The sequence below is a fragment of the Alligator mississippiensis genome, chromosome 2 (assembly GCF_030867095.1).
Source record: "Alligator mississippiensis isolate rAllMis1 chromosome 2, rAllMis1, whole genome shotgun sequence".
Classification (NCBI taxonomy): Eukaryota; Metazoa; Chordata; order Crocodylia; family Alligatoridae; genus Alligator; species Alligator mississippiensis.
Window position 1 is genome coordinate 172,736,770 of NC_081825.1, and position 20,395 is coordinate 172,757,164.

Genomic DNA, 20,395 nt, shown 5'->3' on the forward strand with positions numbered 1-20,395 from the left:
ACAGCTAGCCCTTTCCAAACCTCCCAACAAACACAACCCTGAAATTCCAAGGACCCCTAATAAAAAAAGTAAAACAGAAAGGCCCTGTATCCCTGCTGAACAATGCCAAAGGCCACCCTTCGGTGAGTCACAGGCCTGTATGCTGGCTGAGTTGTTCTCCATCCTTAAGAGTGGCTGAGATGATGCCTGGGCCTGACCCCAGACTCAAAATTCAAAGCTGTGCTGCTGACATAGGCTGTCTGTACTAGTGCCCAACCTAAAGATGCATAACATCCCTGTGTACTACAGACATGGGCTTCAAAGTTGCCAGGTATTTCAAAGTTTTTTTTCTTCCCTGCCCAGAAGCACTTCAGTACTCAACTCATGCATAAGATCCAGAAACTAGGTGCTCTTCTTTCCAGGGCCCAGGCCTGGTGGCAGGTATTCTCAGGGGCAATCTGGCTCACACGCACACAATTAGGCCTAAGCATGGATGGTGGTAGTGGTGCCCCTCTCCTTTCACACAGGGCAGCTTGACAGGTGGAGTTTTTTTACTGGGGTATGCTGGATCACTTCCTTCCTCTGCTAGGAGGTTTCTAGCTTAGTGCCCCTCTCTATTTCAGAGCACTGTTCTCACCCCTAGGGCTGTTTCAGATGTGGGGAGGAAGAAGGTCTTCTCAGGTAGAGATAGGAATTGAACCAACACCCCCCTGATATCATAGGTGACTCTGTTAGCCACTGGGCTGCTGCCTCTGTAGGAACTCTAGTTAGGCCTCTAAGGCTAAGGAGCTGCTTTTCCTGGAAGAGGGTTCAAGGCAATGGCTCCTGTGCCTTTTGCAAGGCATTTAAAGGGTGGCCTGGATGCAAGACCTAGCCTTGTGCTCCATGTGCCCTGCTGGCTGGCTCCAGGCAGTGCCTGAGGGGGCAGCCAGGTGGGTTGAGCCCCAGCATTCCCCACACCCTATTTTGGAGCCAAGGTGCCCAGCCCTGGGTTTTGCCTTCCTTGCTAGGAGCTGCAGTGCCTGGGTTTCTGTGCTCCTATGGAGCCGATTGCTGCCCGTGGTGTGGAATTCTCCTGAAATGGGAGAGGAGGGGCCACAACTAGGGGGAGGGGGTGTAAGAGCTGCCAATCCTTGTGGGGAGTCCCGTGTTAGATCCAGTGGTATAAATCCCCCAGGGCTTCTGAGGGGTCTTCCCCTCTCTGGATACACACTGAGGTATATGAGTCTCATCCCTAGATGATGCACAGTCTCCAAAGTGCCATGGCTGTTTGTGGGCAGCACAGTGCAGCCTGCGAGGAACCTGTGTCTGTTGGCACTCACCTGTGCGGGTGCAGATTAGCAACCCATGCCAATGGCCACCCACAGTGTGAATCTCCACCCAGTTCACACCACTGCTTTGAATTCCCCTGTCTTTCATCCCTGCTGCTCTGGGTCCATCTCCCCCAGTCTGTGAATTCCCCCGCCCCTCCGATAAGCTCCAGGCAACATCTACCCGCTGGTTCTAGGTGTCAGTTCCCACTCATAATCAAAGCCGCAGTTATTAACACAGCCTCTGGGCAGTGAATCACAGGGCTTCATGGACCCAGAATGTGGCCTGACTTGACTGTGGGACAAAGGTGGGGAGGGTTGGGTGCAGCCCACCTCTGCAATTCAGTGTAGCACTGTTGAAACAGCTTTCAGGACTAGGCACAGAAATCAACGGTTGAGAAGCAGGAGCAGGTCAACCCACACCAGGCCACAGAGAGGCAGGACCATTACACAGCCCTTTGTTTCTTTTTGGTTACCCGTCAGGCAGATTGTTTCCCCACATCTTCGTCACCGGATCACAAGGATTCTAATTTCTGAGCCAGCAAACAGGAAAGTCCTTCACCAGACACAGAGCTATTTATTCTCTCAACCCCAGTTGTGGTTACAGAATGACAAGGAACATGACAGACCTGCTGCCTGGGGCACAGATGATTTTTGCCTTTGTAGGCCAGAGCAGATGTCTGGCCAACCTGCCCAACTCTATGTTAGTGATAGAACAAAGAAGATCAGCGGCATCCTATGGGAAGGCTTTGTAGGGTGGAGGATTGGTCACTGAGCTATGACTCGGAAGATATGGGTCCTAGTAGTCCCAGTTCAGCTGTTATCTTTAACCTTGGGGAGCAATAGTATTTAGTAGCCTGTGCCTCAGTTCTTTCACCTGTAAAGTAGGGGGTCATATAGTTTGTGCTTCTTGGCCTTTTAGCTCAGATCAGATACCTAGAAAAGATACTTACCTAGCAGGGGAAATACCATGATCACCAGATCTCTTGTAGAGGTGGTTTTCCCAAGTTGAGGCCTGTCCCTTGTACTCTGGGTGTGCGGACCCCTGCTAGTTTCCCCAAATGCAGGAAACTTGACTGCACAATTTTGTGGCAAAGATTTTCTTGCTTCCCCCTGGCTTGCTCTCTGGCCTTTGGGCTAAGAGCAAGCAAGGCAAGGGGGCATCTGAACTCTAGGGGCTCTGCCCCTGGGCTTGCACATAGGATGTCTTCCCGCCCCCAGACTGAGTCTGGGAAGGAGGATACTTGCCCAGTGGTAGAGCCACACGGACTTGAATGATTGAGCTCTGCTCAATCAAAACCTGGAACTTGACTTTTGGGCTTTGCCCAATAGAATTTGGAACTGATTTGGCCCTTAAACAAGCAAACAAAAAAGCTAGGGAAGGTGACCATAATGTACAGTAATTGCTAAAGAGACTACTGGGGCTTTGTTACATTGCAAGGTCTGCCTGTGCTATCATGTGCTGTTCAGTGCATTCAAGATTGCCTGTTTGCATTGTGCTGAGGCCTGTCTTTCTGTGATTACGTGGTGGTGAGCTCAGCAAATGGGCTTTGGCTACCCCATGAAGATCTGCTGACTGGCAGGGGAAACAGATTGTGCCCTGTGCCACTGAGATGGGCACAGCTCTGAGACAGAAGAGGACCTCTGCTGCTTAGGGGAGTTGCTGCAGCCCCTAGGCATGTCTGTACCTTCATTAATGCTCAGTGATAAGCTTGCTTAATGAAGTATTAACTAAATGCACAATAACTACAGTTACTGTGCAGTAGCGCCAGCACACGCTTTTTAGTGATGCTTACTGAGCAGTTGCCTATTAGCAGAGTTTTTGCCTGGCACGCTACTGTGCAGTGTTATTAGGGTACTGCACATTGAGCGTCTCATGTAGATGCGCCCTCTGTAGTTAAAGTGACTGCAGCTTGTTGTGTAGATTAGGCCCAAGTCTCTCTCAGTGGAACTTGTGTTGCTGCTTTGATTCTTGCGTCTGAAAGCTTGTCTAACTTTGGATCAACTATGTAGCTGGGCTAATAAAAGATATCACACTAAGAAATCCTTGTCTCCCCTGGCCAAAGACAGTTTTCAAGGCTTTGTGCTATAATACCTCTCAGCCACTGTCTTCCCAATGCTTAATTTGGAGTAGTGTTGCGCAAAGGTAAACTTCCAGCCACTTAGCATCATCCTCTTCTCAATTGTGTAAAACTTCTCAATTGTATAAATGTAACTGCATAGTGTGAGCTCCTGGCTAGAAGCCACAAATGCCCTCTTTTGTACTTCTGGATCCGTTACTGGACAAACCATTTGAGAGGGAGAGAGACCTTGAATGTGAAAGGTATGGGTACGCTGTGTCCTGGGGCCACTCACATTGTGTTTACACTCTAACATTTGACGATAGACATTCCCTGTATATCCACTGGCTGTTTGAGTGTTGAGTATGTTTGAGTACAATAGGTTATTATATTTTGCACAAGAAATATTCTGCCTTATCCTTTGTCAGCAGTTTCTTTGACAAGCGCTTTATTATTTGCTAAATGTCCAAATTATCAGGGAGAAGAAATCTTGTTTGTTTGGTCTTTCAATCCATAAGCACGCCTGTTTGTCTGTCCATCTGTTCATCTGAACAAAGTGGGCAAAATATCATGGTTGCAATATCAAGCACTTGAGAGCTGGGGAGAACCCCTGTGCGTGTGCTTATTCTGCCACAGCTTTTACTCACAGGAACAGATAGCACTTCCTTCCGCTGCAGGAGCCCCGGCTTATTCAGTCTGCATGGTGAGTGATTCATAGATTGTAAGGGGCTGGAAGGGATGTCACAAGATCATTAGGTTCAGCCCCCCTGCACCAGGCAGGAAAGACAACTGGGGTCAGGTGACCCCAGCATAGTGACCATCCAGTCTCCTCTTGAAGATTTCCAGGGTGGGTGATTGCACCACCTCTGGAGGGAGCTTATTCCACAGTCTGTGCAGTGCACTTTTCAGTTTCCTGCTTGGAAGACAGGAATCAGAATTTCCTCATGTGGCGGCAAGGACCTCACACATCTGCCCAAACCCCTGAGAGCCCTGTTGGATCCTGAGGGGAAAGGGTGGAGAATGCCAGGGGATAGAGGAAACTTACCAGTGAGGGAGAGTGAGCCCAGAGCAGTGCAGTGCGTAGTGCCACAGCACTGCTTTTTAAGCGTGCTGTTGGTCCGGCTTGGTGGTTCCTGGCTGAGGACATCAGCCCCAGGGGAGGTGGAACCCCAAGTCAGCTGCGACTGTACGGTGAATGAGGCGGGGAGAGAAGGAAAGTCTCTGCCCGCCTCATTCACGGAAGGAAGTTGATGCTGTCTTGGAGAGTCAGGTTCTGCCCCTGGCCTCTGCCACAGAGCTCCTGTGTGATGTTGGATATGTTGCTTAAAAGCCCATTGAGCTAGGGCTTTAGCACACACAGGACTTGAGAAATACCTCAGATCACAGAAAAATTCATGGGCACTTGTGACCTTTTTGCCTCTGATCTCCGTGCCAGCAGGGGTAAGGTTACCTTGTCACCTCCCAGGGGCAATGAGAAGATAAATTTGTTAGCATCTGTGGAGTAATCTCATCCTATGGCGTTGAGAACCACAGAGTCACTGATGAGGTGTCACTCTGCAGCTTGGCTGGTGAATGACCATGTGAGTGCCCTGAGCAGGGCCCTTCCCCAACTCTCCTGCCACGTCTTAATGATATACAAAAGAAAAAAAGGGGGGAGGGTTCCCATGATATAATCAGTGGGCCCCTATAGGTGTATTCACGGTACAGTCATGGCTGACTTGGCCTTACACCCTGTCCACTCACCAACTGTTGATGTCAATTCTTTGCGATCTGCAGTAACTGCTCTGGCTCTCCAGCCCTGTTCATCTCTCGCTGACTGGAGCTCCGATGTCCAGCCCTCTACTGGGCTAACTCAGGGTATGGCAAAGGTGTGCCTGGTGTTTTCCTCATTGATTGACATCAATCCTTATCTCTGAGCTCACAAATCTGAGCCTTCCCCTACCAGGAAGTAGCCCTTCCTTCTTGACCCAACAGGGCTCCAAACAAAAAGCCAAGGGCAAAAGAAAAAGAAAATGAGAAAGGGGCTGTCTTTGAAAAGCTGAGAGAAACCCCAGCAGACTACCTCCCTTCTAGGTTTCCCTTCCAGGTGGATGCAAGGGACATGGGGGAGGATAAGAAGTAAAACAGGAGCATCTCCTGTTCTCCTGTTCCTATCTCAGCAGCTTAGGGTACCCTGCAGTTTTGATGCCCCATGGCATCTCCTGCACCCATGCTCAGTCTGCCCAGTGTTGGCTCCCTACCTCTTCCCCCATCTCTTTGGCACCATATGTGCCTTTTAAATCCCCCACAGCGGTGCCTGGGGCTGACATCATCAGCTAGGCACCACCAAGCCGGACCAACAGCCTGCTTAAAAAGCAGTGCTGTGGCGCCGCAGACTGCACCACTCTGGGCTTGCTCTCCCTCACCGGTAAGTTTCCCCGATCTCTTGGCATTCTCCACCCTTTCCCCTCAGGATCCAACAGGGCTCTCGGGGGTTTGGGCAGATGTGTGAAGTCCTTGCTGCCAGCATGCCTCCCTGGAGGTGGGGCACACCATCTACTTGGGTGTCATTTGCTGCATAACCCTGCCATGTCTCTGGGGTGAGCTCATGTTGTGAGCTGAATGAAGTAGGGCTCCTATGGAGAAAACACAGATAAGCCTGTAATTTAAGACAGTAGCAAGCATCATGTGTGTAGAGGTGGGGAATGAAGGATGGTTTCTCAGGCAATCTGAATCCTATTTCTGCCCCATTTCTAAGCAGCTGGCCTTACTACCTTGATGGTATATTGAATTGGGGTTTAAAAAAAATGTAATTTCCTAAGTTTTTTAAAACCTTAAACATTGGGGAAAAAATAAAACCCCACAGACCTCTGCCACCTGTGCCCAAAGGACCTGCTACTAGCGGGGTAGGTGGAAACAATCAATGGTCTGCTGGCTGACAGTGGAGTACTGAGACTCAGGACTACTGGTTTCAGCCCCAGGCTCTGGAGGGGTTATGTGCTTTAGCATGTGCTGTTTGGATTACAGACCCTTCCTACCCCACTTCCCTTTGGTCCCCACCCCAAGCCCTGCACTGAAGTCACACTGACCCCTGGCTGCATGCTAGGGAGGGCACTAAGAGGCTGGAGGAGAGTGGTGCTCTCCCCTCCATGCCAGTGCTCAGCACCACAGCAACCCAACCCAACCCAACACCAACCCCCTCCCCCCCAACCAGGAAGACCATTTGCAGAGTCCACCTGTAGCCCTAGAACAAAGCATGCTCAGTGCAGACTCAAGCGAACAGCTTCGGGATCAAGAGACACCTGGATTGATTTCTTCCCCCCTTGGTTTTGTAATTTGGCCATGTTTCAGCACTGTTGCCTGGAAAGCCCAGCTCTGCCCTCAGGGTGCCTCCATTTCAAACCCCTTTGATGCTTGGGAGTCATCATCATTATCATCGGCAATCCCTTGCAGTCGAGGCTGTTCATCTTCCATGACTGCTTTAGCTGTGGCCGTGTCTACACACTCATTAATATGCAGTACTTACCATGCATTTAATTTAGTACCTGCTAAATGAAGTACTAAGTGAATGCGTGGTAACTACAGGTATCATCAGCGAACGCCATTTTAGTGATGCTACTGCGCAGTAACTTAACAATATTGTGCAGTAGCGTATTAGCACTGTCCATGGGCATTAAATGTCTCATATAGATGTGGCCAGTGGGTTTGAAGAGGACTGATGAGGCTGATCCGGGATCAACAGACCCTCTTGCAACTTAGGGACGCTGGATTCTTGATTTGGTCCATGACACGCTGTTTCTTCCACTCCTGCTTTTCTGTCTCCTCCTGTCATTGCGAAGTTTCAAAGTACTTGCAATAGACTTTTCCTCCATTTGGGGAAGTCCTGGGCTATAGTCTCCCATGAGTTAATGCCAATGTTGCATTTTTTCAAATTACCTTTGAGGACATCCTTGAAGTGCTTTCTCTGCCCACCTCTTGAGCATAAGCCTTGCCTGAGCTGGGAGAAAAAAACTGGCTTTGGGAATCTGGAGTAGGACATCCAGATAACATAGCTGGCCCAGCGAAGTTGGATGATCATCACCTCAGTGCTTGTGGTGTTTGCTTGCAAGAGGATGCTAATGCTGGTGTGTCTGTCTTTCCACTGGATTCAGTATCTTCTGCAGCATTGATGATACTTCTCCAGCAACTTGAGGTGTCTCCTGTATGTTGTCTATGTCTCAGCTCTATACAGTAAGGTAGGGGTCACGACTGCTTGATAAAACATGAGCTTGGTTTTGAAATTGATGTCATCGTCTTTGAACATTCATTTCCTCAGGCATCCGAAGACTGTATTTGCACATTTGAGGTGATATTGGAGGCTTGGGAGCGCTGGGGTGTTTGGAGGAAAAGCTTGCAGAGAAGTCTCTAAATGTGGTAACTGGCCAGATCTGCCTTGAATCTGATTCTCAGAAATAGATGCGCTGCATTAGCCAAACGAGTGGAGCCCAAGGCAGAGCCCCCATACGGGAAATTTCAGTTTGGCTGGTTAGAATTGCAGAGGTACAATACAGGTACATATTGGACTATTTCCGCTGCAGGCAGGGCTACTAGTTCTCCTTACTGTCAGCCTGTCTGGCCCTCTGTCTGTCATTCCATCTGTCTGCCCCTCTGTCTGTCTTCCTGTCTATTTGTCCATCTGCCTGAGTGCTTGCATCCTTCCGTCCATCCGATGTCACTGTGCAGTCACACATGTTTGCAGACTTCAGATTGCTCTCTGGTTAAGTATTTACCAAGGACCCCTGCTTCACCCCTCACCCCCGGACATTTCCAGGGCGTCCCTGGCTCTCCTACCCTTTGGTGCTGCATATTTGCTGCCCTTATCATGGTCCCGCAGCTCTGTTTGAGCACCTCCCTCTCTTGTCATTGGCCCCACAGTTCTGTGCACAGCTTCTCCCCCTCCCCCTCCTCCCCCTTCCCTCACTCCTGGCCCCTCGCAACCTTCAGCAGACCCATGAGTCAATAGATTCAGGATCCTTGGAGCAATAGGCCCATTATGGCATGATCCCATCTCAATGTCATGCTGATCCCTGTGATTTGGTTCTTCCAGCCGTTCCTCTCACTGTAGGTTTTGCCCCTTTGCCTCCATCTTGCCTTGTTTCCCCAGCCATCTCAAGGTGCTAGTGCCACTGTCTGCACCAACTAAATTGGATGCTGTTGCTCTGCTGAGCTTATGAGTTTTGGTTCCCACATGTTCCTGGTCACTGTCTGATCTTGGTTACCTTAGTCTTCCCCTGCAGTCTTTTGCAAGCTCAGGGAGCTGCTCTCACCTTCATGGCCAAAGCTACAACAGAGTATGGTTCCTTCCAGATGTCTGTTTTGTGCATGGATACTCTGTTCAGGAATTGTATTCAGGGACTTTATTCAGGAGGTGGAGTGGTTAGTCTGGCATGAAGTTGCTTTTGCTTCGCAACAGAATGTCTACATACGACAAAGAGTCTGGAAGGGCCCTTTTCATAGATTTCATAGATTTCATAGACATTAGGGCTGGAAGGGACCTCGGAAGATCATCGAGTCCAGCCCCCTGCCCAAAGGGCAGGAAGTCAGCTGGGGTCATAGGATCCCAGCAAGATAAGCATCCAGTTTCATCTTGAAGGTGTTCAATGAAGGTGCTTGAACCACCTCCGGTGGCAGGCTGTTCCAGACCTTGGGGGCTCTGACAGTAAAGAAATTCTTCCTTATGTCCAGCCTGAAACGATCTTGAAGTAGTTTGTGATCATTCGACCTCATCATCCCTTGGGGCGCTCTGGTGAACAAACGTTCCCCCAGATACTGGTGGTCACCCCTGATAAACTTGTAGGTGGCCATCAGATCACCCCTGAGCCTGCGCTTTTCCAGGCTAAAGAGCCCCAGGGCTCTCAGCCTGTCATCGTAGGGTCTGCTTCCCTGACCTCTGATCATGCGCGTGGCTCTTCTCTGGACTCTCTCAAGCTTCTCCACATCCTTTTTGAATTGTGGAGCCCAAAACTGGACGCAGTACTCCAGCTGCGGCCTCACTAAGGCCGAGTACAGGGGGAGAATGACGTCCCGGGATTTGCTTGAGAAGCATCTATGGATGCAAGCCAGTGTTTTGGTCGCTTTACTAGCCGCTGCATTGTATTGCAGGCTCATGTTCATCTTGTGGTCAATGATGACCCCCAAGTCTCTTTCTTGCATAGTGCTAGCCAACATAGCAGTGCCGAGCCTATAAGGATGCTGCGGGTTTTTCTTCCCAAGGTGGAGAACCTTGCATTTATTGGCGTTGAACACCATCAGATTCTCATCCGCCCACTTGCTGAGCCTGTCCAGGTCAGCCTGGATCACCCGCCTGTCTTCTGGTGTGGATGCTTTGCCCCAAAGTTTGGTGTCATCGGCGAACTTGGTCAGTCCGCTTCTGACTCCAGTGTCCACATCATTAATGAAGATGTTGAACAGTATGGGTCCAAGGACAGAGCCCTGGGGGACCCCACTGGTCACAGGACACCACGATGAGTGACTTCCATCAATTACTACCCTCTGGGTCCAACTCCGGAGCCAATTTTCCAGCCAGTGGATCGTGGAGGACCCAAGGCCTCTCTGGGCTACTCTGGAGTAGTCTGACTTTACTTTGGGGAGTGCATAGTCTTACTCCGGTATAACTCACTCCACTCTGGAGGGTGATGAACCTTTGGAAAGTGAGGAATGCAGTGGTGTAAACTACTTCAGCGTACTGGCTATGTGCCCTCCCTCCCCCTAATGTGGGGGTGAGCAAAATGCAGCCCCGGGGCCAGATGTGGCCCACCAGGCCATTCTATCGGGTCCGTGGGGCCCCTAAAAAATTTAGAAAATTAATATTTATCTGCCCTGGGCTGGCTGTCATGCAGCTCTTGATGGCTTGCCAAAACTCAGTAAGTGGCCCTCTGCCCAAAATAATTGCCCTCCCTGCCCTAATGAGTTTCATCCAGGGGGAGGTGTTTGATCAATGGAAACTGGCTCTCCTGCCACCTAATGGCTAGATGCTGTAATAACACCTACTGTGGACAGCTGGTTTAGGAGAGCTGGTGTGTCCGCACTTTATCAGAGGAAAATCTGGGGTAAATTAATGAGTAATTGTGCCCACACTGCAGGTGTAAGAGGGTAAGTGCAGTGCTTGGAGGGTCTTTGTCTGGGTTGGAAAGATGACAGACCTTGAGGTCATTATCTGGGGTGGGGGCAAGTGTGATCTATTGGCAAGACTAGGGGGCCTCAGTGCTGCCCATGAGATTGGCCATGGAGTGTCTGAGTGATGTCAGGGGAGTCCCCCCTGCCACTGTGTGCCTCAGTATTTCTAGTTTAACAGATAACACTGTTTGTATACCCCAGAGAGGGAGTTGGAGGGCTTTGTTCATTCCTGGGGGCCAGAGGCTTCTGCTGTGGAGAGGAAATCTATTGTGCAGAAGAGGGAGGTGGGGGAGAGTGGGGAACTGTGTCTCTGTGTTTGAGACAGATGCAGCCTTCAGGCACTGTGGTAACGGAAAGGATGCAGGCTTTGAGCACTGTGGAAACAGAGTGCTCTCTGTCTGGGCGCTCAGTGTTGTCCTAACTGCAGCACCCTGCTGAGAGGGAAGCATGGCTGGCACCAGGCATCAACAGGGGCTGTATAAGCAGCTAGCCCTGTCCCTGTCCCAGCTCTCCCCCATCCTCCCAGTTCCTGCCTAAGCCAGGTCTGTCTGCTGGGGGATTTCAGGCCTGGGATGTGACAGGGCAGGGCATGGATGGGTGTAAACTGGGTCCTTTGGGTGCTTGTACACCAGTGCAGAGGCTGTTCCAACGCGCTATAATTACAGCGCCTTGGAGCAGACTCAATTCAGTCTGCTGGAGCATGGTAATTATTGTGCTCCAGCAGCCTCTTGCATTTTGTGTATCAGCATCCCCGCGCTTAAAAATGGCAGCGGGGATGCTTGAACTAAAGCCCCCACCACCATTTCTAGGTGCAAGGATGCTGATACACGAGATGTTGTGGCATTTTAATTAGAGCAGCTCTCAGAGCTGCTCTAATTAAAGCACCACCGGAAGAGCATGTGTAAAAGTGCCCCTTGATTCCAGGGGAGCAAGGGCACATTTGCCACAGTTGGGATCTGACGTTGTCTAACTGGACGTACAGTGGTCAGAACAGACTATGCACCACTAGAGTTTGGGGGAAATGGTTTAAGAAGGAAGGAAGCTGGCAAGCTTGTTCTGGATTCTGGGGCTGTTGTAGGGGCTGCTTGATGTGAGGTCCTGGTCTGATACCTGAACTTTGCTAGGTGTTTACTTCCTGTGCAGTGATGAGGCTGAGGCCATCCCAGGCCTGGAGTTGAGAGGACAAAGGCATCAGAGGCAGCTGTAGAACTAGCAGGGGATGGATTTTACCTGGGAGACTCATTATGTGGGAAGGAAGACAATGCACCATGGTAGCTTCTTGTCCTTCCTTCTGTGCTTTTCCCCAACTTATGGTATCCATTATCTCACAAGGCAAGTGGCCCAAAAGGAGATGAGTGCCACAGTAGAGAGTACAGCTCGTTTACATCCTTTCCCCTGATACTAGTGCCCCCTGCTCTTCCATGGCACTTCCTACTTCTTGATTTCAAAGTCCATGGCACAAGGAGGTCTGGGGCATTTCCCCTGCTTTGCAAATGGGGAAAATGAGGCATGGGGAGGAAAGTGGCTTGCTTAAAGTCAGCTAGTACCTGCCCATTGGCTGTGCTGGAGCCTTTGCTTAGTGTTCTGTTCACTGGTTACCACTGTCTACTGTCACTCTTCATCCATTAGCTCCCATCCTGCCCTGTTTCCTCTATTCTGTATCCTGGTCCAATCCGTCTCTTCCTTGGAAGTAGTTATTGCCATTCGGAGTTATTGCCAATGTGAATAGGACAGGTTTCTGTATGTGCGTGCATCATGTGCTTGGGTGGATATATGTGTACATGTGTTTGAGCATATATATGTGTGTGTGCATGTGTGTGTGTATAGATAGATAGATATAGATATATAGGTGTTTACACATGTGCATGCATTTGAATGTGTGCACACGTATATATACCTGATAATGTGCATGTTTACATATGTGCATGTGTGTACATGATTGTAGGTGTGTGTACACATGTATATATACCTGAGAGTGTGTGTATACATATGTGCATGTGTTTGAGTGTGTGTGTGTGTATGCCGACTGCAGGGCAGTTTTAAGGCAGGTGTGCGTATGTGTCTATGAGCATGGGGGAGTGCGCATGCCTGATTGCATGTGTGTGCAAGCCTGTGCATGCAGGGGAGAGGACCAACTTAGATTTCTGCTTTCCTTACACTTCCCCAGATGTTTCCTGAGTGACTCAGAGCTGGCAGGGGTGGGGGAGGGTGTGTGTGGGGAGGGCTGGGGATGTGCATAGGGTGGGCATGCCTTGCAGCATTCTTGGCAGTAACTCTCATGCTGTTGATGGTTCAGTGGCAGCTCCCAGTTCTCCAGCCTGTGACCCATTAATGGATTTATTTTCCTATAATTTGCCTTCTACCACTGGGAATCAGACGTCAGTTACAATATAATCTGAAAGACCCAATCAGAATGGAGCTTGAGAACATGAGCCCTGCCCTATGCTGATGATGTCACACTTTGTAGCCCATAACAGCTTTTTTGAATGGGTAGAAAGCACTGGAGTCTCTTGGACTGCTCTACGTGGAGCAGGCTCCAGTCCTGCTTATACTGGACAATTCATCTCACAGTGTTTACACTGTAAAGTGTTCCAGGTGACCGATGGCTAATCCTGTTAATTAACTCTGGGTGTGGACACATGACATATTTACATCAGGATAATTTTACCTTGCTCTGGTGTAAATCTGGAGCAGACACACAATGAACAGCCTTTTAGTGGTATAATGAACTCAGCTATGAGCTTGAGTTCCCCGCTCAGAAAGTGAGGAGGTATGCTGTTGTACTAGTCATGCGTCACCTCCCCTGCACAGTTTTACCCTCTTTAGGCTTCAGCTGGAGTATTGCTTGCAGTTCTGGGCACTGCAGTTCAAGCATGATGTAGAGAAACTGAAGAGGATCTAGAGGCCGGTGACGAAGATAACAAAGGAGCTGGAAAGCAGGCACACAAGGAAAGGTTTCTTGTTGTCTCCTAGGACCTGCTAGATCCTACTGTAATATGGTTCCAGTAAGCACACAGCAGCTATTAAATGAGTACAAACTCAGCATAGTCTTTATTCATACTATCAACCAGGTGATCAGACTGGCTAACAGAAGGGATAGTGCAGGTTTAAACAAACATTCAAGGTATATTTCTGTTACGCTCTTTTTATACATTTGAAATGCTGTCATCAAGCCGGCATCATTGCAAACACATGATCAAACACATTTGATGTCATGCACCTTACAATTAACTTACTTAAACACAGCATTCTTCTTGTAACAGGTAGCCAGGGGCTCCTTTCATTTTAAAGGTGGAAACTGTTATACATAAAGTCCATGGGCAGGAGCAGGCAGCAGAACCAGGGCTAGCTGCAGGAGAATAGGCAGGTAGGAAGTTAAAGGGCTGCCAATAACTACTTGTAGCAGGCTACAAAGCAAGAGGACAATAGAACTGAGCTCCAGATAGGTACAAGGGAACAACTCCAGCTGAGCCAGGAGAAAAGCAGCAAGCTGCTCAATAGGCCTAGGGAACATACCTGTGGCTGGTAAGCAGGATACCTGACCAGAAGAGGAGGAGCTCAGGGAATATAAACCTAGGTCCCTGAGTCAGAGGAACCAATGTTGCCCTGAACTCAGGGTGAAGAGCTCCTGCCAACCTAAGCTGTCAGGGAGCAAAAGCTGCTGGCATGGAGGTACTGTATGTGCTAGGAGAGAGCCAGGGAGAGGGGCTTCTGCAGCCATATGATGGCTTAGAGGGGCTTTGAGGGTTGTATTTGAAGCAGGTTGCTGATATTTTGGTTTTATTTTATATAAGAAACTGGACTGTGGCTATAGGGGTGGACTTGCAAGGATGCCTGAGAGATGCTTCAGGTTTTGAGCCCTGCCAGGGAGAGGAGCACAAGGGAGAGCAAAAGTGGGACAAGGGCTCTCTGAGGCTGAGGGGGCCAGAGCCTGCTCCCTGAAAATGAGACGCAAGCAGGCTGAACCTCAGAAGCCAAGCCAGAGCAACCAGTAGGATAAAGGCCAAGAGAGCTGAAACCTATACAGTCTGGTGAAGTGTACAACCCGTGAGGCATAGGTGTGGCTATGGGGGAGGCTGGAGGCCATGATTAAAGCCCCTAAGGTAATTTAGTGCCTGAGGGGCAAGCCTGGTGCCAACCAGGCACAGAAGGTGGTGAATAGGTGAACTGACTTTCATTTCAGGTCCTTAGGGCAGCTTCCCTAAGGACTAAAATATCTATCAAGGTGTGGCAGGAGAGACAAACAATGGAGGGTACCCTGAGGATCTGAGGTGAAGCGGGCTAGCTTGGCCAACAGGGGGTGTCACTGCTGCCATGATGGTCCAGGACGTCCTGCACCTGCATACCTTCTGAGATATCTACCAGGTTTGGTTGTACCATCCTATGTGGTTCTCTTATCCACTCTGACAGTTCATACTGATTCTGTGCATCTCAGGATGTTCTCAGCCAGGTTCCAAATGTTCTGATGCACTCTGCAGCCAGCTAAAGAACTGCAGATTTACCAGCTTTTAACTCTTCCTGCTCCTAGCTTGCTTTATAGGCCTGCAAGGCTGAGGGATGTTTAGCTTAGAGAAAAAAAAAAGATTAAATGGAGACATGATAACAGTTTTTGAGTGTCTGAAAAGCTGTCAGGAAGAAGAGGGAGAAAAACTGCTATCCCTGCCACAGAGGGCAGGATAGGAGGCAGCGGGTTTAAATTGCAGCAAAACAGATTTAGATTAGATCTTGGAAAGAGCTTCCAAATTGGCAGGACAGTGATTAGGATGCCAGGGGACATAGTGGAGTCTCTTTCTTTGGAGGTTTCCAAGAAAAAGCTGGAGAGGTACCTGTCTGGGATGGGTTAGGAACAAACAGCATGTCCTGCATCCCTGCAGGGGTTGGATCATGGGTAACTTGTGCCTCCTGAGTCTGGTGGGGCACACCGCAGACTGAATGCAGCCAGATGGGCAAACTGGAGACCACCAGCTGGAACACAGGGAGGAGCCGCAGCCTCTCCACTCGGCTCTGTGGTGCCACGGTTTGCTGTCCTAAGTGTTGCCAAGTCAGGGGGCCAATCTGGGGTGGGGGGCATGTGCCATAGTCGTCTGTGGGTTTGATGAACTAGCTGACCCTCAAGGTCCCATCCACAGCTGCTAACTTGCTTTTCCTTGTCACAGAGCTAGCTGCTCTGATCTGAATTAGCTAATCCAGATTAGCTACTGTAGGGGAGGAACCCCCTTCTTCAACATAATCATTTACTTGGTAAAATCCTGTCCTGTGCCACGTAGGATTAGCTAATCATAAAACTCCACTTTGGCATTTCTGACTCCTCAACACCTGCTTTTTTCACTCCTTCATATTGTGGTGTCTGTTCTGGGAGCCGGTCAAGCTGGTCCAGAAGAGCGGTTCGGTAATGGGATCATCAGGCAGGCGAGTGGATGGAGAAGGCCAAGACAGCGTATTGGTAACAAGAATATTTTACTTATGCCTCTGACAACACTGGCGTAGGTGGTGAACGATTGTTTGGTTACGGGTAATGGGTAACGGATAACAGGCAACTTGACAGACAATGTAACAGGTAACAGGTAACGTAACAGATAGCGTAACGCGGCGAGTCGACAATTCGTGAACGCAGCGAGCATGCAACGGGAACGGGGTACGTCTGGAAGGTCAACGATGGGGAGACGTTGGAGGTTGATCAGGCCACCAACTTGCCTCTGAGGTGTTCTCTGAGGTCTCCGACTTGGGCGGAAGTTGAACGAGCTTTTATACTGTGGGCTGATCAAATGAGGGACTGTTCAGTAAGGTACCGGATAGTTGACATGGGGCACGCCCATATTTGGTGGCAACATCAGTTACCCGTGGTGGGGTATGCTGCTCGCTCAATCTATTGTGACAGGAGCACTTAACTATTTAGAGGACTCGTGTATGACAGTGTCCAGACCCAGCAGGCAGTAACCCCCACCCCCCATCCCTAATTGGACATCTAAAGATAGAAGGTTATGACCCATAGTATGCCCGTAAATATAGTGTGGGCATCTCTTGGACATCTGGGAAATGCAAGAGCTCTTGGCTGGAGTTAATCTTTAATAGCTAAAACTGTCCTCTTGGTTGTGGCTTTTCACAACCCTGGTGATAATGAGACCTTATTACAAGTCATTAAGGAAGAAAACTACGCATGTGCTAAAGTGCAAAGTCTTAGCTCTGGTTAAGTGGCAGAAAGTGGCCTTGGGAGCAGATAGGGGTCTGGGTCCAGGCTGGGGTCAGCCACTCACAGGCAGATATTTATGGCAGCCTGGCAGTGATCAGTGTTTTCTTGGATGCTGCTGAGATGGGGGACAATGCAGGGCTCCCGAAGGTCCAGAGACTTGGGTAAGTGACCCCTACATTATGATCTCCCTTCACAGGTGGGGAAACCAAGGTAGGGAATGAGTTTCTGCCTCCTCGAAAGACACCCAGTGGAGGAGCCAGGACTAGAACTCTTGTTTCTGGGCCCCAGGGCAGCATTCTGGTTGTGCTGATTACCAGGGAGTAGTCTGTGGGTGGAGGGAGATAGCGTGTGTCTGCTGGATAACTGCACTTACAGGGTGATGGCTGCGTGGGTATAGGGCAGAGGTAGACAACATTTTTTGGCCGGAGTGCCGAAAAAACCACAATGTCTACCTTGGAAGGTGCCGGTGTGCTGACAAGCCAGAGCACAGAGCAGCTGTTTGCAGCCTCCCAGCTGCAGCCAGCCCACAGAGCCTGGTCTGCTTGCAGCAGGGTTTGCAGCCTCCCAGCTGCCTGCTGGGAGCAGCCTGGGCTCTGTGGCTGGCAGCAGCTGCTTAGAGCCTGGGCTGGTGGTGGTGTGCCGAGAAAAATGGTCTTGCTTGCCATGCTCGGCACGTGTGCTGGGGGTTGCGGACCCCTGGTATAGGGTTTGGGTGGGGGGAGGGGTGCCTTTGTGGAGGGCTGGCTGTGCTTCCAGGGTGACAGCTCTGCAGGCTGGAGGAAAGCAGGGGACACCATAAGTGTGGTACCCCCTGAATGGCAGTCATTGACCAATAGTTTTGTAGCAAGCAACTGCATGGGCAGGTTTCCTTCCATGCTGGCACAGAGACTCCCAGCTTCATGGCGTGCTGCAGAGGCACTCAGCTGGGGATTGGCTGGGGTGGGAATAGCCTGTACAGCAGGCTGGCCAGGGTCTCCCTTGGCTTGCATGCATGTGAAGGGCACAGATGAGGGCGTCCTCATTTCTGCTCTCTCTTAGGGGTGCAGAGAAGCACAGGCTGGTGGTGGGCATAGTTCCATGGAACCAGGCTTGGTTTGGCTCCTAATGTGGCTGATGGGGAAGTGTAGGCCTCGTGGCTGAGGTGGGTCCACAGGGGCAAGGGGACTGAGACAAGAGCTTTGGAAATGTTGCTGGAGCACCATGGAGCTGTAGGCACTCTCAGCTGCTGGATGGGGCAGCACAGGAGCTGGGGCAGCCAGGCTGAAGGCTGTGGAGCCTCTGTCTGTCTCATGCATGTGCACATGCATGTAGGTATATTGTGTAGAAAAGATGTGGAATGGGTGCTCTGAATGTGTTTGCCTGTTCTTAGAAAAAGTATCTGGAATGGGGTGTATGAGAGATTGTACGAGTGTGTGCAAGGAGGTTCTGCAAAGGTCTGTGTTTGTGTGTGTACATGCATGTGTATGTGTGTATATATTTGTGTGTGCATGTGCAACAGGGATCTGAAACTGCATGAGAATATGTAGGAAGGATTTAGAATAGACCGTGTGAAGGGGGCGTGTAAACAGGCAGGTGTGTGTATGTGTGCACATCATGTTCTTTGGTGGGTGTATGTATATGATTACTTTTCATGCATACGTATGTTTGAGTGTATGTAAATATATATATGTTTGGGTATGTGTGCTTGTGTTTGAGCATATATATATATATAGGTGTTTACAAGTGCATGCATTTAAATGTGTGCACACGTGTATATACCTGATAACATGTATGTTTACATGTGTGTGTACACATGTGTACATGATTTTAGGTGTTTGTACACACGCATGTATATATACCTGAGAATGTGTGTATACACATGTGCATGTGTTTGAGTGTGTGTATGTTTGCTGACTGCAGAGCAGTTTTAAGACTGGTGTGCATATGTGTCTAAGAGCATGGGGGAGTGCGCATGCCTGGTTGCATGTGTGTGCATGCAGGGAAGGGGGGCAACTTACATTTCTGATTTCTCTACACGTCCCCAGATGTTTCCTGAATGGCTCAGAGCTGGCAGGGGTGGGGGAGGGTGTGTGTGGGGAGGGCTGGGGGTGTGCGTAGTGTGGGCGTGCCTTGCAGCATTCTTGGCAGTAACTCTCATGCTGTTGATGGTTCAGTGACGGCTCCCAGTTCTGCAGCCTGTGACCCACGGTGAGTCCTTGTGCCCACTTTCCCAGGACTTTTCTCTCCCTCAGCTTGGCAGGGGAAAGAGGAGCGTGGATGGGGCTGGGGCACAGGAGGAGGGAATGGGGACAGGAGAGGGGGCAGGCACCTAGTGCCTGTTGTCACAATCCTGGCACTGCTGTCCTCCCCTTCTCTCTTGCCCCCACCCCTGCTTGGCTTCCTGCAGCTACCCACCTTGGCACTGGTGGCCTCTGGACTGGGCAGGCTGGGCATGTGGCGGAGCCCGGAAAACAAGCTTCTCCTTTAGAGGAGGCTAAGAGAAAACAGATGCTGTGGCGAGCCATAGGGAAACATTGTCTGTATTAGGAAAGAATGAATCAGCCAACCAGAGGAGTAGATTTTTGGGGAGCGGCTGTGAGGGAGTCACGGCTCAGGAGCTGCCCAGGGAGTAGAGGCAGGAGGGTTGGTAGGTAGGAAAGGATAAACAGAGTGGGAGATGTGCTCTGGGAGGGGAGGTGTGGCAGTGGCAGAGGTCCTGGATATGGGAGCTGGCACTGTATCTCAACATCCCCTGCTCTGAACCCTTCCCTAATCCCCAGCCCTTCCCCACCCCTGCAGACTGCCTGTGCCCTGGTCAGACAGTGTCCCTTCAGTCCTGTGCTGGGGCAAGGGCAGGGCAGGGCAGGGCAGTTAGTGCTCTTGCTGCCTGGTTGTGAGCCAGGGCTCTTTGGGGAGTGGTGGGCTGTGTCTGCCTAACCCTGCTGGGTGCCTCACCTGGGAGCTCTGATGTCTGTGCCCCCCAGCCCTGCCCTGATTGGGGGGGAGGAGGAGGGAGCCCTGCAGCCAAACTGGTCCCTTTCCTGCCCCCGGGTGGTGCAGGCCAGAGAGGGGAGTGGGGCTATTTACTTTGTCCTGGTTGGAGTTCTGGTGCCTTGGGCTTGGGGCTAGGGTAGGCTTCAGGGGTGGTCCTCAACGGCAAGGTCCTGGGCTGGGGTAAGTGGCATAGTGGAGCTCCCTTGTGGGAAGCAAGGGGAGATGCCTGGCCCAGGTGCAAGTGCTACCTGGGTGGTCAGGGTCTGTGTTGTGCACTCACAGCTGCCTCATGCACATGTGCTGTACGGGGATGTATCCTGCACGTGTCACACTGATGTGGCACATATGTGCCTCATAGGGCCATGTGGCAAAAGTGTTGCACAGGGGCTCCATGATATGCTTATACTGTGCAGAGAACTGTTGCATACTCATGCTACAAAGGGGCACATCTCATGCATGGTGCTGGGCAGCTCTAATCCCAGGGGCCTGACCTTTACTCACATGCTGTCTGGGGACAATGTAGCTGGTGCCTTGGTTTCCCCTGGGGTAGGGCTCTGAGGGGACTCCTGCTTGGTGAGTGGTACATGGAGCTGCCACAAGGAGGCCAGGGGCTATTTTTAACTTTTCCCCATCCTCAGTTGAGCAGGAGCAGGGTTTTATTAGAGAATTGTATGATTCATGATTCACAGAGAGCAACTTCCCTACCCAGCCCCCAAGCGGTGAAACACCACCACATAGGGACTGGTCAG

General features: G+C 50.5%; 1 protein-coding gene and 1 non-coding gene across 5 annotated transcripts in view; both read left to right on the forward strand.

The window, feature by feature from the left end:
• The window catches only part of SLC43A3 (solute carrier family 43 member 3), a 40,175-nt gene that overhangs the window by 1,590 nt on the left and 18,190 nt on the right, over positions 1–20,395 (forward strand). Inside the window, exon 1 of one of the 4 annotated variants that reach the window (XM_019485796.2) lies at positions 12,778–15,926. The exons of 2 other annotated variants lie outside the window; for them this stretch is intronic. The gene's annotated coding sequence lies outside the window, so the exon portion shown is untranslated. Of the gene's footprint in view, positions 1–12,777; positions 15,927–18,775; positions 18,861–20,395 lie in introns of those variants that run through there. One more of the 4 variants, XM_006261410.3, reaches the window with a different exon arrangement.
• Positions 2,235–2,398, forward strand: LOC132248966 (U1 spliceosomal RNA). The gene has a single exon (XR_009460434.1). It is a non-coding gene; the product is annotated as a U1 spliceosomal RNA (small nuclear RNA).